The 15,331-nt window shown below is 41.1% G+C and overlaps 1 long non-coding RNA gene across 1 annotated transcript in view; it reads right to left on the bottom strand.

Moving 5' to 3' along the window:
- Window positions 1–7,607: 7,607 nt before the first annotated feature.
- Window positions 7,608–15,331, bottom strand: part of LOC308192075 — a 49,524-nt gene continuing 41,800 nt past the window's right edge. Inside the window, exons 2-3 of the long non-coding RNA XR_013948529.1 lie at window positions 8,760–8,875; window positions 7,608–7,831 (exon numbers count right to left, since the gene is read on the bottom strand). This is a non-coding gene — a long non-coding RNA (uncharacterized lncRNA). The remainder of the gene's footprint in view (window positions 7,832–8,759; window positions 8,876–15,331) is intronic.

Genomic DNA, 15,331 nt, shown 5'->3' with positions numbered 1-15,331 from the left:
TTAAGAATTTTGTGGCAAGAAGTCTTATAGCTCAGCTACGTTACATTTTGGTTGTTTTGACCCAACCAATCACTAGTTTTGTTTGATGACTCCTATTTCTACTGGAAGAAAGTGTGTAGAGTTTATTCAGTGGCCTAATGATACTCTTTGGTTCTGTATTCCTTTTTTGCTACTTTTCAACAGCGTGTTTGCTTTTCTATAGTAACTGAGTGCTGAGCATAGAAACGTCTATTATAATCACAGAATCACAGAATCATATAGGTTGGAAGAGACCTCCAAGATCACCTAGTCCAACCTCTGACCTAGCACTAACAAGTCCTCCACTAAACTATATCACTAAGCTCTACATCTAAACGTCTTTTAAAGATCTCCAGGGATGGTGACTCAACCACTTCCCTGGGCAGCCCATTCCAATGCCTAACAACCCTTTCAGTAAAGAAGTTCTTCCTAACATCCAACCTAAACCTCCCTTGGCACAACTTTAGCCCATTCCCCCTCATCCTATCACCAGGCACGTGGAAGAATAGACCAATCCGCACCTCGCTACAGCCTCTTTTAAGGTACCTGTAGAGAGCAATAAGGTCGCCCCTGAACCTTCTCTTTTCCAGACTGAACAATCCCAGCTCCCTCAGCCGCTCCTCGTAAGACTTGTTCTCCAGACCCCTCACCAGCTTCGTTGCCCTTCTCCGGACTCGCTCGAGAACCTTGATGTCCTTATTGTAGCGAGAGGCCCAAAACTGAACACAGTACTTGAGGTGTCCTTGATCTCTTTCCTCTGGGGTACTGGTCAGAGTCCATTATCACTTTTGTCTTCTTTTGTGCAGCATTTACATTAATCTTCACTGAAACTTATCTATCATTTTAACATCCAGTCATGATATCTCATGCTTTCCGTCTATGCTTCTATGCTGATGCTAAACTCCTCTATCCTTAACAAATGCAATAGTTACAGGAAACTCACTATTTTATAAAATTTTGAATGACATAGTCCCAGTATTAGTACCTGTAAACCTGGTTTTTGGTTTTGTTTTTAATGGCCCTAACTTCCCTGAGTGCTCCTTTTATCCTCTGAATATGTCCTGGCTCTTTGGACTCCCTGACAGACTTCCTGTGCCTGATATATTTTAAAAAAATATTTATTGTTGTTTTTTGCAAACTTTCCTCAAGTGGTCTTCTGGTTTGCCTTACTGCATTTTCATGTTTAACCTGCCAAAGTTTCACCCTCTCTAGTTTCCATACTTGGATACCACTTCAACATTTTCAAACATGCCTTCTTGTCTTCAATAATCTTTCTTAGCACTGTTGTTTAGCCATGCTGGCTTCCTTTTGCTTTTCTCAAATCTTTCATGACAGGAAATATGCATATCCTTTGAACCTTCAGTATAGTCTCTAAACTGTACTTTTGCTGCTGGCAGATTTAACTCATTTTTTTCACCTTTTTATGGTCTTTTAGCTACCTCTTATAGTATATTTTAACAGGCTTCATTATTCCTAGCTAATCATTCTTTTGGGGATTGAGCACAATTTTTTTTTTTTTCTGTTGCTGCTGCCAATTTTTTCTAGCATATTGTGGTCACTTTTACAGCATCGTTCTTTCTCAGTAAATCGTGATGAGGACAGCTGAATTGAATTAAAGTAGAACATATCTCCAGAGAGTAAAAACACAACATTTCTGTCCAGTTTCTAAAGCACTATTATTTACCCTATAAGCTTTCCTAGAATTCTTCATTTTGGAAGCCAGCTTCCTTCCAAACTCCAGACTGGAGAGAGGTTAAATGATGCTATGTAGGGAAATCTTCTGCATCACAATGTCTATCTGTTTAAGAGTGTGAGTGAAGCATACGGGCAATTATTTCAAAAATGCTTTAGTATATCTGGTTAGACTCTGTTACAGAAGCATCCTGCCTATGTCTTGGCACAGTCATATGCTAATAAATGTCAGAAGAGCAGAATAAAACAGTCTGCTTGGACCCTAGGGATTCACCTAACCCAAAGAAATCTTCATATAACTCTTTAAAATACAATTATATCTCTTTTGTCTTATTGCATTCAATCTGACTAATAATTTTTTAGCAAAATACATAAAATAGAGTATACATTTTCAAAGTCATTGCTTCTACCTCTACTCTCTCTTTATAATTGTTCTCTTTATCCCATAATCGACTTGGTGATATAACCTGCTGAATTTACTCTAGGAAGAACTGTAATATCCACCAAAATAGCAATTTTTACCATTGTCTCTAATTAACCAGGGAATAGTTGTGTTGGCCATATCTGACTATTTTTATTAACATGGGATATGATTTACTGGCGACTGAATTTAGGGTACAGAGTACATTAGCTTGTTTCACTTGATGTTTCTTACAGAATTAGTAATCTGTTTCACAAACATGTTCCAAATGCATAACACAGAAAAAAATAATTCCACTTAGGTAAGTCAATACTCTCCTAGCACTATTGCTCTAAAAAGTTTCATCTCCAGCTAATCATAAGATGACTGCACATTTTTAACATATCTTCTTCAGCCCAGCTGGAGCACTTACTTAGATAGCAATATATAGCCTCAGAAAGGGACAGGAATAGAATGTTTAGTCTAACTTAAGCTGTTTTAGACATTTCATACAGACGACTTCAAGAAGGAGTATAAAGCTGCAACATCACTTTTAAGCTAATCTGTACTGGCATTGCCAGAATACTACCATTTGTCCACTCCAGCTCCATATGCCACACCTCTCATGCCAGCACTTGAAGTAATCTGAATCTGCAAAAAGAGTCAGTTCAAATGCTCAAATATCTACACTGAAAAAATAACATTTCACTTAAAAAAAAAAAAAAAAGGAATTAATTTTCTGCTGAACTGGCTCTGAGATCACTATGTGGCTAGAAAAGAATAGGAACTGGTGGTAAGGGCAGAGGAGGAAACACCAAAAGCAGAAGTTTCTGTAGCTCTATCAGACATATGTAGACTCTGTCTTCACCATCAGCTAGATCTTTGTAAGAATGGACATTAGTAAAACCTTTGAGATTGCTTACTGCCACTTTAAAGCTGCCATCTTTAATGGCAGTCGCTACAAAGGAAGAGATCTTGAAACAACAAAAAAATAGTTGGGATAAATAGGAAAAATATTTGCTCCAGTGACTGCAGTAGTAAATTGTTTTTTGAAAGATGTATAAAAAGCAGGCTTTCCTTGCAAAAAGGGGAGAGGAGTAAGCAAGATTTTCCAAAAGCACCTTGCCTTCAGTTATGGTTTCAACTATTGTACCTGCATAATAAAATCAGAAATTTTCCCAATTTCTACATTCTCACACAGCCTTGCTAGAACTGATTAGATTACTGAGACTTGACAGTTATTTTCCCTGTAACTGCAGTTGGCAGAAGACATTTTTGCATGAATCTGGGTGAAGGGATTGGCACTACAATGGTTTACACTGTATTATTATATTTTTAGGAAAGAAAAAATAAAAACGTTTTCTTTCAATGAAATGGCAAGCTATGAGAAAACCACAAGAAGTTGTGCAATTCTGATGATTATGAAATCTTCGCATTTTTTGCCTAGGATTTGAAGTATCTAGCTGCCAAGTCTGAAATCCATGTCCTTTTGTATCACAGTAGGCTAACTCCCTACTTACCACAGACATTATCCCACAACTTACTACAGAAAATGGAGCCAAAACACCATTGTATGGTCTACAAAGACTGTTAGCTAAGATATTAATCTAGTAAATACCAAATCTCTGCTATTTCCCTTTATATATGATCTTCGTAATTGCGTAACACACTTCTTTTTTTTTTTTTTTTTTGAGTTTTGCTTCAACTCGCTGCCTATCGAATCTGTTCCTTCTCTTTTTAGAAAAAAAAAAAAGGTTGGTTTTTTTTTTATGTTCCCAATTTTAATGTCTGGACCGCATTGGATCAGAGCCTACTGCAGCTGCAACTACTTACAACAGAGTGGTGTTTGAGGGAAAAGTTTACCAAAACTTCCTTTTTCCCACTATTCCCTCATGAGGGTCAGCACTTAAGCAGTAATTGTGCATGTTTCCCCTGATCTTAGTGGAGTTTTCTTTCTTGATGAATGGGACTTCAGGAGAAGAGCACTCAAGTGACTGCAGAAAAGAACATAAGCTGATTACACTCAAAATTGGCTGTTCGGTGTCCATAGCTGAAGAATGGTGCCATTACGTAATAAGCCTACGTACAAGTTCATCAAGCCGCTGTTTCATGGAGTGTGCATGTGAATGACTGCTGTTTGAGTTTGGCTGCTCTCACACCCAAACATCATGGACAGATCTCTGGCTCCACTAGTGTCACCCTTCCCTCTCTTCTTTCTGTATTGGGCTTACATGGCAAGGGTTTGGTAGCAGGGGGCTGCAGAGCTGGCATCTGTGAGCAGAGCCCAGCAGCTGCCCCATGTCAGATCAGAGCCAGATCCAGCCGGCTCCCAAAGGGACCCGCTGCTGGCCAGAGCCAAGCCAGTGATCAACATTAGCTGAGTCTCTGTGAGAAAAGATTTAAGAAAGGGAAAAAACTGCGCTGTGACAGCAGCTGGGAGAGACAAGTGAGAAGCAGCCCTGCAGACACCAAGGTCAGTGCAGAAGGAGGGCAGGAGGTGCTCCAGGCACAGAGCAGAAAGTTCCCCTATGGCCTGTGGAGAGGCCCCTGGTGGAGCAGGCTGTCCCCCTGCAGCCCATGGGTCCCACACGGAGCAGATCTCCACGCTGCAGCCCATGGAGGAGCCCCCGGTGGAGCAGATGGATGTGGCCTGGAGGAGGCTGCGGCCCATGGAGAGCCCCCGCAGGAGCAGGCCCCGGGCCGGAGCTGCAGCCCGTGGAGAGGAGCCCACGCAGGAGCAGGGGGCCTGGGGGGAGCTGCCGCCTGTGGGGGACCAGTGTTGGAGCAGTTTGCTCCTCACAGATGGACCCCGTGGTACAGAGCCATGTTGGAGCAGTGCTTGAAGAGCTGCTGCCTGTGGGCAGCCCCCGCAGGATCAGTTCAGGAAGGACGGCATCCCGTGGGAGGGACCCCACGTGGAGCAGGGGTAGAGAGTGACCATGAAGGAGCAGCAGAGATGAAGTGTTAGGGACTGACTGCAACCCCCATTCCCCGTTCCCCTGCGCTGCTCTGGGGGAGGAGGTAGAAGAGGGTGGATGGGGGCGAAAGATGTTTTTAGTTTGCTTTTAGTTTCTCACTATGCTAGTCTGCTAGTGATAGGCAATACATTACACTAATCTCCCTATGCTGAATCTGCTTTGCTGGAGACAATAATTGTTGAGAGACCTCCCTGTCCTTACCTCAACCCTTGAGCCTTTTCCGTTGTATTTTCTCCTCCTTTCCTCCTTTTACTTTGAGGAGTGGGAGTGAGAGAGCGGTTAAAGTCAAGTTCAGTTGCCCAGCAGGGTAAAACCACCACAGTAATAAAACAGCTTGCTTTAGCCTCTTGCTTTAAGATAAATTCACACAAGAGACCAGTTTGTTGACAAATCTATCAGAAACATTTAAAGCATTTTAATTTGATTAGCTTGATTGCTTTCCCCAAATAAACTGTAATGTTCTACAGCTTTAGTTTACAGTGTGGTGCCAGAAATGAAAGGTTTTTAGCCTTCAGCTAGCAGTTCTTTTCTGGTATTTCTTTAATGACTGCAGTGCAAGGAGTATGGAGGTGTTAAATGAAGGAAGCTGATGGGAACATGCATTTAAAAGCTTTTCAAAATACACAAAGGATTTCTGAATTCTCATGGCCACTAAGTTTTCTTAAATATCAATCAATTGCAAGAGGACTAATCTAGCTTTTTTTTTTTTTTTTTTGTCGTTTACTCAGTAGTGGTCACTTTTCTCATATGTTCTTGAGTTAATAATGACCTGCAGAGCATGTAACATCACAAGGAATTTCTTCTTCTCACTGCTTGGACAAGAAAGAAATCGTTTGGTGTGCTGCCCTTCCCTGGCCTGTCCCTCAGCAACCCCACTTGTTAGCAGGTGGTAGATGTGGGGCTGTTCTCCTCAGTGACTTAAGAAGTCCTTGTCTTCTGCCACTGTGAAGTGTACGAGTGGTTTCAGAGCTTTAATTGGGTAACTCTGCTGGAGGTGAGGACAAGTGAAGACCTTCCTAGGCAGGGTGAGTGGGATATATGTGGCAAAGCAGGAGGAATCTGGAGGCAGCATGGCCATTTTGAGGAAACAGCATGAAAGGAAGGGAGCTACAGTGCTAAGGCTTGGGGCAGATGTGGGAGATAAGAACCTCATGTATTAGAGGGGTGACTCCTGACATTGTGGGGAGTGAAAAGGGCGTGAAACAGAGAATGTAGTTCTTGTGAGAAACATTTTTGCAGCCAGCTAATTGTGGGACCAATCTGGCTAGTGAGCTGCAGTTGGGTTTTAGTTTGATGATGTCATAGATAGAGACCCCTCTCTACCATTGATGATGTGACATCATAGCACAGATAGACAGCACTGAGAATTTAATTAATAAGGAATTGTTCTGTGAACATAATGATTAAAAATTGATTCTTGTGGATTTTTTTTTTCTCATTAAGCTAAAAAACTTATCCTTTAAACTTCAGTTCTGGATTTCCTAATATTATGGTAGAATTACACTGACATTAGCTAGGTTCATTTACATACTAATGTTTAAAATATTGGTAATCATTCATATTATTGTTTTGTGTAACTTAGGGAAATATAGAGGCCTGAAGGGTGTTGTTGGAGTGATTTACAATTAAAATTTTTCTGTAAAAATGGCACACTTGCTCCATGCATCAGATCTCTGTATATTGGGAATATGTTTATTTTACTGACAAGCCCCCTTTTTTTTTTTTTTTTTTTTTACATGTTTTATAACAGTTGCTGTGCAAAAGAAGCATCCAGATAGTAAATTCAGTGATGGAAATTTGAGGATAAAATCTAATGTATTAATATATTTTTTTGTTTCCTCTGCCCTTCGCGTGTACTTTTCCTATGATTGTAGGCACTTTTGCACAGGAGCTATAGATTGCATTATGCCCTGGGCTGAAGTGCTATGTGAAGACAACCAAGACAGCTCTAAAGAAAACCAGCAACAATCTTGGCATGGTACTCAGTACAGTTAACTCTCTGACATACAAATTACAGCGGTTTGCACTAGGCCTTGTGACTGTGGTTAGCTATGTTCTGATTCTTGTTTATGGCTAGATCTTGTACCACCTCAATACACTGCCATCTGCATTTTTTTTGTGTTTATTCTGGATACTTGGAGAGCTTGTGGAGATCTAACTGGGTCCTAAGGGGACACACAGACACATTTAATATAGGTCTTGTGCATCATGACAAATAATAATAATTCCTGTTCAACTGTGAAATTCTGGTGTCATTTAAACCTATACACCCCATTCGAAACAACAGGATTTGGATGTAAATTTTATCATTGGAATCTTTAGGTCTAGTCTTAAGCCTGTTGGATATATTTTAGTGGATATATTTCCACAAACTTCAAAAGGTGCTTGTGCCAATTCTTTGACATATATGTGAGAAAACACATGAATAAGCAAGGCTGGCACAAATATGAGAACATTTACTATCTGTAAACTGAACAGATACAACACACACAAAAAAAATAGAAACATAATACCTGTTCCACAATTTATATTTTAAGGTCAGAATCTTACTTTCACAACCAAACATTCACCTTTACAAATAGATTTAGTTAAGGACAACGTAGGTAAATAAGTCTTTCTTTTCAGATATATGTAGATACCTGAGCTGAATCTTAACAGCTTATGTCCTTAACTTTCCTTTGGGAGAAGATAGACCAAGATTCCTGATGTTGTCAGTGTAGGGAATTACTTCAGTTCCTTCCTCCTGTGAGAGGAATGACAAAAATAGTATAGGTATTCTCCAGATACCAGAGGAGGAGGAAGTTACACCTATTAGTAGTGTGAAGAATAATATAGTCATCCTTGGCTTTTCCTCCCTGGAAATGACTTCAGGGATAGAAAACTGTTAAAGCACATGTGACTCTGTGTCTCTCCTTTGGCCATCTAAGAGATTAAAACAGGGAATGGTTATACCTCTGTTACCTTGCTGCTCATATAGAGCCATACATTTTGTAGCAAAATTAAAGAGAACCTTTAAAACACATTCTATGGTATAGTCACCAGAGCTGTGCTGCTAGAACTTAACCACTTCATTACATGTTTTTTTTAAACTCTGGTCAAGAGTATAACAAAGCAGATTGTGCAACATTCTGTTTTTATGGTTTCTGTATAAACATATTAAATAGAATTTTTCTTAATGATGCAGTCATTTATTAATAACAAAAAGAGAATTTATACATCTGTTTTGTTAGTGACTTTCAGAAATTCTGATTATGACAAACTTGCAAGATTAACTCCAAACATTCTAGTTCTAAACATTGCTACATTACTAGTGCTTAGTGAGACTCAGGCCCTGCCAATTCCACTCCAGGCTTTCAGAACAGATAGTCCTTGGTGAAGTCATATCTTTCTGCACATTCGTTCAAAGCATGGTCTCATTTTTTGTTCTCTAACCTGATGTCAGGACCATTCCTATCTCTTTCCCATCCCTGATTTCTCTTCCCAATCCCTTTTCTCTGGCACAGGCACTTCAGGCACTTCTATTTCCTTTTTTTTTTTTTTCCCTTTTTTTCCCTCATCTTCCTTCTCATCTACATCTCCTTACAATTGTCTTCCACTCATACTTTTTTCTCTCTTGACTCCACAGTACTTCTCACCAGCCCTTCTTCACCTCCACAGATGACTTTCCTCACCTAGTCACCATCACATCTTGCCTTGTCTCCACTCCTTTGAAAGAGTTGTTTGCTTTCTCTTTCCAGGCTCTCAAATCTTCCCATCTCATTCCAGTAGGCACTATAACCAGCATCACCTGTTGGTTAAAAATTTGAATACTTCAGCACTGTGTGTGCTTACATTTCTCCTTGCATACTTCCAGTCCCCTGAATTAGTTTCTTGGCACCAGTCCTTTAGAACTGCCACAGTTTTGGCAGGACTGAGTCCCTCTGCTCGGCTGAGATCAACTGTCAAAATGTTCCTCTGTGCTTCTTCCCAAGCAGAGTCCAGCTCATTGTGCATTCCCAGGCTGCACTTCTTGAAGTTAGCCCTGCACACAACAGCACCTCCCTGTCTTCATATTCAAGAGTGGGGTAGTCCAAATTCTGTCCCAGGGTATGGGACACCTGGATATGATTCCTATATCTTCCCATGGTCCAGTTTCTGCAGAGCACTCTGCAGTAAAGTACTTTATACTACTGAGGCAGTTGACTAACACTAGTCTTGAGCCCATAGTTTGCTTCAATGCATGAACAGTGTGCACAATGGGAGAACTCAGGCTCTAAGTGAGCTATGTTAACAGCAAAGACATACCCTTTCAGTCTCTCCTGTTGCATCTGTTTCTTTTTATATGGAATAATTGCATATTACATGGGTGGAGAGAGAAGAAGGTGAGTGAGTGAAAGACAAGAATGTGTTCAAAACTTGTGAGTCTACCATCTGGAATGGCTGCATAAAAAAAGAACATAATATATATACAGCACAATAAATGACTGAATGACATGACTGATAACAAGGGGAGAGTGCCCTCCTTTTAGTACATGTAGGAATTCATATTGCTGCAAGTGGCAGTGTTGCTGCAGAACACTTCTTACAGATATCAGACAACACTGTTTAAAATATTTTTATTTCTTTTTTGGAAAGCATTATCCTCTGTCATTTTTTGTATAAATGTCAGAATAATAATTCCAGAGACCAATAGTATGTGGTGTTTACTGCAATCTAGATATGTGTATACAATTAGGAAAATCTTATGCAAAAAAATACACATCACATCCTAAAAATCTTCCATCTTCTCCCTCGATCAAACAAATTTAAAAGGAAAAAAAAAGCCACAGTCACATTGATGATAATCTTACTTTGTGTCATTACTAATTCCATTTTTTTACACTTTTTACTTTCTAAATCATAGTGGCCCCCATTACTCCATTTCTTTTGGGAGTTAGATCTAAAATGGTTCTTTACATTCTTTTACAGTCTGCTTAAATTCTCTTACTACATCCTCACATCAACTTAAATTTTGTCTCTGTTCTTAGAGCCCTGTACTCCACTAATATAAACTGCCATACTCTGTTCTCAGTTAAACTGCACAGATTATACCAGCTGAGTTTTTGTTTCCTAGCTTTTGCACATAAATAATACCTGTGAATAACAGTCATTTTCTCTAACCATATCTTAATTAAAAAATAAAAAATAAAAAATCTTGGGTGTCTTCCTCCTTCAAGCGTTTTAAAATGTTGTGGTTCTTGAACAATTTCCAGTTTGTCTATATTTTTATTTTTCTGATATTAGACAGTAATGGAGAAAGAAACTTTTACTTCCCCACAGTGTGACTTAGAATCACAGAATGGCTCGGGTTGGAAGGAACCTTAAAGATCATGTGGTTCCAACCCTCCTGCCATGGGCAGGGATGCCACCCACTAGATCAGGTTGCCCAGGGCCTCGTCCAACCTGGCCTCGAACATGTCCTGGAATGGGGCATCCACAATCTCTCTGGGCAAACTGTTCCAGTGCCTTACCACCCAGTGAGTAAAGAATTTCTTTCTAAAATCTAATCTAAATCTCCCCTCTTTTAATTTAAAGTCATTCCCCCTTGTCCTATCACTATATGCTAGTGTAAAAAGTCACTCTCCGTCTTTTTTATAAGCCTCCTTTAAGTACTGAAAAGCTGCCACGAGGTCTCTCCGAAGCCTTGTCTTCTTCAGGAACAAGATCCCCAGCTTCATAGGAGAAGTGCTCCTACGTTTCGTCATAGGAGAGGTGCTCCAGCCATCTTATCAACTTTGTGGCCCTCCTCTGGACCTGCTCTAACAGATCCACATCCTCCTTGTGCTGGGGGCTCCAGGCCTGGATGCAGTACTCCAAGTGGGGCCTCACAAGGGCAGAGTAGAAGGACACAATCACCTGCCTCAGCTTGGTGACCACTCCTCTGTTGATGCAGCCCAAAATGCAGCTGGCCTTCTGGGCTGCAGGTGCTCACTGCTGCTGGTCACGTGGAGCTTTTTGTCCACCAGAACCCCTGAACTGATTCCTCTCTGTGTGAAACCTAAGTTATTCTAGCATTTTTGCTGCCAAATCTTTCACATTTAATTTGTTGAACAAGGTGTCTTTAAGAGATACAGCACCTCTCAACAAGTATCTCGTCTCTGGATTTCCTTCTCCAAAATGTATTGTAGTTACTTTCATTTGGATCAGATTCTGATAATCATGATAAAGCTATTACAATTGGCATCTTACTTTGTCAAGACTAACACTAATACAAGGTGATATTCAATGTAAGTCTAACAGAGTCTGTTTTTTGTTGTACTCTGTCCATGTTTCCACTATTCTGCTCCTTATAGTAATCTATTATTCTCAAATATGTTGGAGGTCCTAAGTGAGTACTACCTGTGAGTTTTGCATTTTAGCTTTTACATGTTGCTGATATTCCAGTAAATGGTAAGTGGTATTTGCAGACAGGTCAAAGGACTAAGAAGGAAGTAATAAGCAAAAGCTAGAGAATACAGATAAATTAATGCATGTGTGATTATATATTTTTAATGTTGTCTTAATGCGTACATGACAAAATAATGATATGACTGCTCTTTAACCACTTCTGAGTTATCCACTTTGTTAAAGATATCATTATCAAGAAAAACATTAAAGAATTCTTTCAAGAATATTTGTCTCTTCTAAAGAGTTCAATTAATTTTAAAAGAAATCAATTTTTTAAAGTGGAACTGTAGAGAGCAGACACATCAAGGGAGGTGATTCTCCCCCTCTACTCAACTATTGTGAGACCCCACTTGGAGTGCTGTGTTCATCTCTGGGGTCCCCAGCACAAGAAGGGCATGGACCTGATGGAGCAAGTCCAGAGGAGGGCCACAAGGATGATCAAGGGGCTGGCCCATCTCTCCAAAGAAGAGAAGCTGGGAGTAAGGGATGTTCAGCCTGGAGAAGAGAAGGCTCTGGGGAGACCTTACAGCAGCCTTCCAGTACCTAAAGGAGGCATACAGGAAAGCTGGGGGGGGACTCCTTAATAGGAACTATAGTGATAGGAGAAAGGGTAATGGATTTAAACTAAAATAAGATTTTAGATTAGATATAAGGAGTACATTCTTTGGTTGGCGAGGCACTGGAACTGTCTGCCCCCAGAAGATGTGGACACCTGGAAGTGTTCAAGACCAGGTTGGATGGGGCTTTGGGCAACATGATCTAGTGTTAGGTGTCGCTGCCCATGGCTGGGTGGTTGGAACCAGATGAACTAGTCACCGTCACTGGTGACAGATAAAGGCACAGGAGCAGACAGGCACAACCTAGAGAGTGAACCTATGACTTCTTAATGATAGAACTGGAAAAAATTTTGGTTTTGTCTGTCAGGAGTGAAATGCTGAGTAAAGGAGCAGAAACAGAGGTCGTGTCATGAGGAGAAAAAATGCCTTTGAACACAGATAGGCTAATGGTGTAAGGAAGGCTTTAAACTAAAATTATTAGTTTCCAATAACACTGAATCAGTGAATGTTATGTAGAAAAATGTGGAAACAGGACTGAGAAGTAGGGGAGCTGTGAATAGTCATAATTAGGTCATAGGAGACAAAAATAGGAAAATGTTACGTGAATCTTCCCAGTGTTCAAGCAACAACAAGTAAACAAGAGGATTTGGAGATTATCATACATTTCTCTTTTTATTATTTAATTGACAAAAAAGAAAAAAAACACTTGAGATGATTCATATGACTATCATAAAATAAATCATGAGTACAGCTTGTTTAAGGACTCTTTACAAGGAAACAGAAGGGAGATATTTAAATGGTAAACAATTTTGTCCGAAGAGTAGACTCATGGAAAGGGACGTGGCAGTTCTGGTCGATGGCAATTTAAATATGAGTCAACAGTGTGCCCTGGCAGCCAAAATGGCCAACCAAATCCTGGGGTACATCAAGCAAGACATTGCTGTCCAACTGAGGGGAGTGATTGTCCTGGTCTACTGTGTGGTGGTGCAGCTTTACCTTGAGTGCTGTGTAGTTTTGGGCAACGCAATGTAAGAAGGACATAAAACTATTAGAGTGTCTAAAGGAGGGCAACAAAGATCTTAGAGGGTCTAGAGAGTAAGAGGTATGAGAAGCAGCTGAGGTCACTTGGCTTGTTCAGTCTGGAGAAGAAGAGGTTGAGGGGTGTTGAGGGGTGCCCTCGTCATGGTCTACAGCTTCCTCAAGAGGTGAGCAGAGGGGCAGGTGCTGATCTCTGCTCTCTGGGGTCCAGTGGTAGGACCTGAGGGAACAGCATGAAGCTGCATCATTGAAGGTTCAGATTGGATATTGGGATAAGATTCTTCACTGAGAGGGTGCTGGGCACTAGAACAGGTTCCCCAAGGAAGCAGTGATGGTACCAAGCCTGCTGGATTTCAAGAAGCATTTGGACAATGTTCTCAGACATATGGTTTCATTTTTGGGTGGTTCTGAGTGGAGCCATGTGTTGAACTTGATGATCCTTGTGGGCCCCTTCCAACTCAGGATATTCTATGATATTCTATTAATGATTTTATGCTTCTATGATTCTGTGTACTAAGAACTAGATCATTGAAAGTCTCTGGATATTGATCAGTGGAGAGAAAAAATGAGAACAGTCATGCTCAGAATTCTTTCTGCAAATCTCTAAGTCATGAATGTCTTTAGTTGTGTGGCTTTATGTAGCAAATGTAAGATTTGTTGTTAATGTAAAACTTTGTTGTGGTTTAACCCGGCTGGCAGCTAAACACCACACAGCCGTTCGCTCACCCTCCCCCCTCCCTCTCTGGGATGGGGGAGAGAAACGGGAAAGTGAAGCCGGTGAGTTGAGATAAAGACAGTTTATTAAGACAGGAATATAATAATAACAATAATAACAATAATAGTGATAATGATAATAGTATTAACAATAATAATGTGTAAGAAAACAAGTGATGCACAATGGAATTGCTCACCACCCGCTGACCGATGCCCAGCCTATTCCCGAGCCGCCGGCCCCCCCACCCCGGCCAGCCACCCCTATATATTGTTTAGCATGACGTCAGATGGTATGGAATACCCCTTTGGCCAGTTTGGGTCAGCTGTCCTGGGTCTGTCCCCTCCCAGCTCCTGCTGCACCCCCAGCCTGCTCGCTGGCAGGACAGAGCGAGAAGCCGAAAAGTCCTTGGCCTGGTGTAAACACTGCTCTGCAACAATTAAAACATCAGCATGTTATCAGCGCTCTTCTCATCCTAATCCAAAACATAGCACCCTACCAGCTACTATGAGCTACTTAACTCTGTCCTAACTGGAACCAGGACAAACTTGAAGAAATTTGCTATGAAAGGGGTACTTTCTGAAAACTCAGCCTATGCTGAGTCCTATTGGTAAACTAAACAATCCTGGGAGTGTTCTGAATGTCACCTCCACTATGACACTGTTAGAAGTGTTCTTGTCATAGTTTTGATCCAGAGCATGTCTGGAAGTCCTCTTGATATCCATTGGAGTGGTAGCCATTTGGTGACAGAGGCCACCCTGTCTTGAAACCTGTAACAGACTGCTGTGGCATGGGAAAACCCGTGGAGCATGGCCAAGACCGGGGTAAACATTTCCTGATAAGAGGAGGGAGGATGTCTCACTGCTCAAGCAACAACTTGCTTTTGTAAGAAAAGAGAGGAACATACACATATGAGGAGCATGCTGGGGAAGAACTGGGGTTACGTTCACCTGGGTGTAGCATAATCATAATAAACAGCAATTCTGTCAATACTGCTGTTTTGGAGAATGCACTCCAAAACATTTACATCCAGTGACATCTAAAATCACCAATGGAGGTGTATGGCCATTTACAGGATGAATCCTCAACAGCTTCCCAAGGTCAGAATGCTCTGACAGCATCCCTTGTGTGGACGGACCAGAAGTAGCTGGGGATGTGGCACACGTAGAGGAAGAGCTAGGTGGTTCACACATGCCCTATCGGGCCAGGATGGGATTTCCCTTTTGGTGCTGGTAGGGAAAAGGAGTGGTAGAGAGAAGTGGAGGGGAGTACGGTGCACATGGAGCTTTCTCCTTCTGTCAGGATGCTGTTGCTTTTCATCTCCTAGCTTCTAGACCTGTTTCATGCTTCATTAGTGGGTGTCCCTAAAGCAAAGCGTATGTGCCATCTGCTTTTTCATCCTCTAATATCTTTTTGCCCCAGTACAAGAGCACTTACTTCAATACACCCAATGACATTTTTTTCACAAGAGACACGTATATATGCACTGTCCTACTTAACCCAAACTCATTCTTGAGGAGAAAAGGGTAAG

This window comes from Anser brachyrhynchus (assembly GCF_964034855.1).
Source record: "Anser brachyrhynchus genome assembly, chromosome: 1".
Lineage (NCBI taxonomy): Eukaryota > Metazoa > Chordata > Aves > Anseriformes > Anatidae > Anser > Anser brachyrhynchus.
The sequence above is the reverse complement of the archived record's forward strand: the minus strand, read 5'-3'. Positions and strand labels throughout refer to the sequence as shown.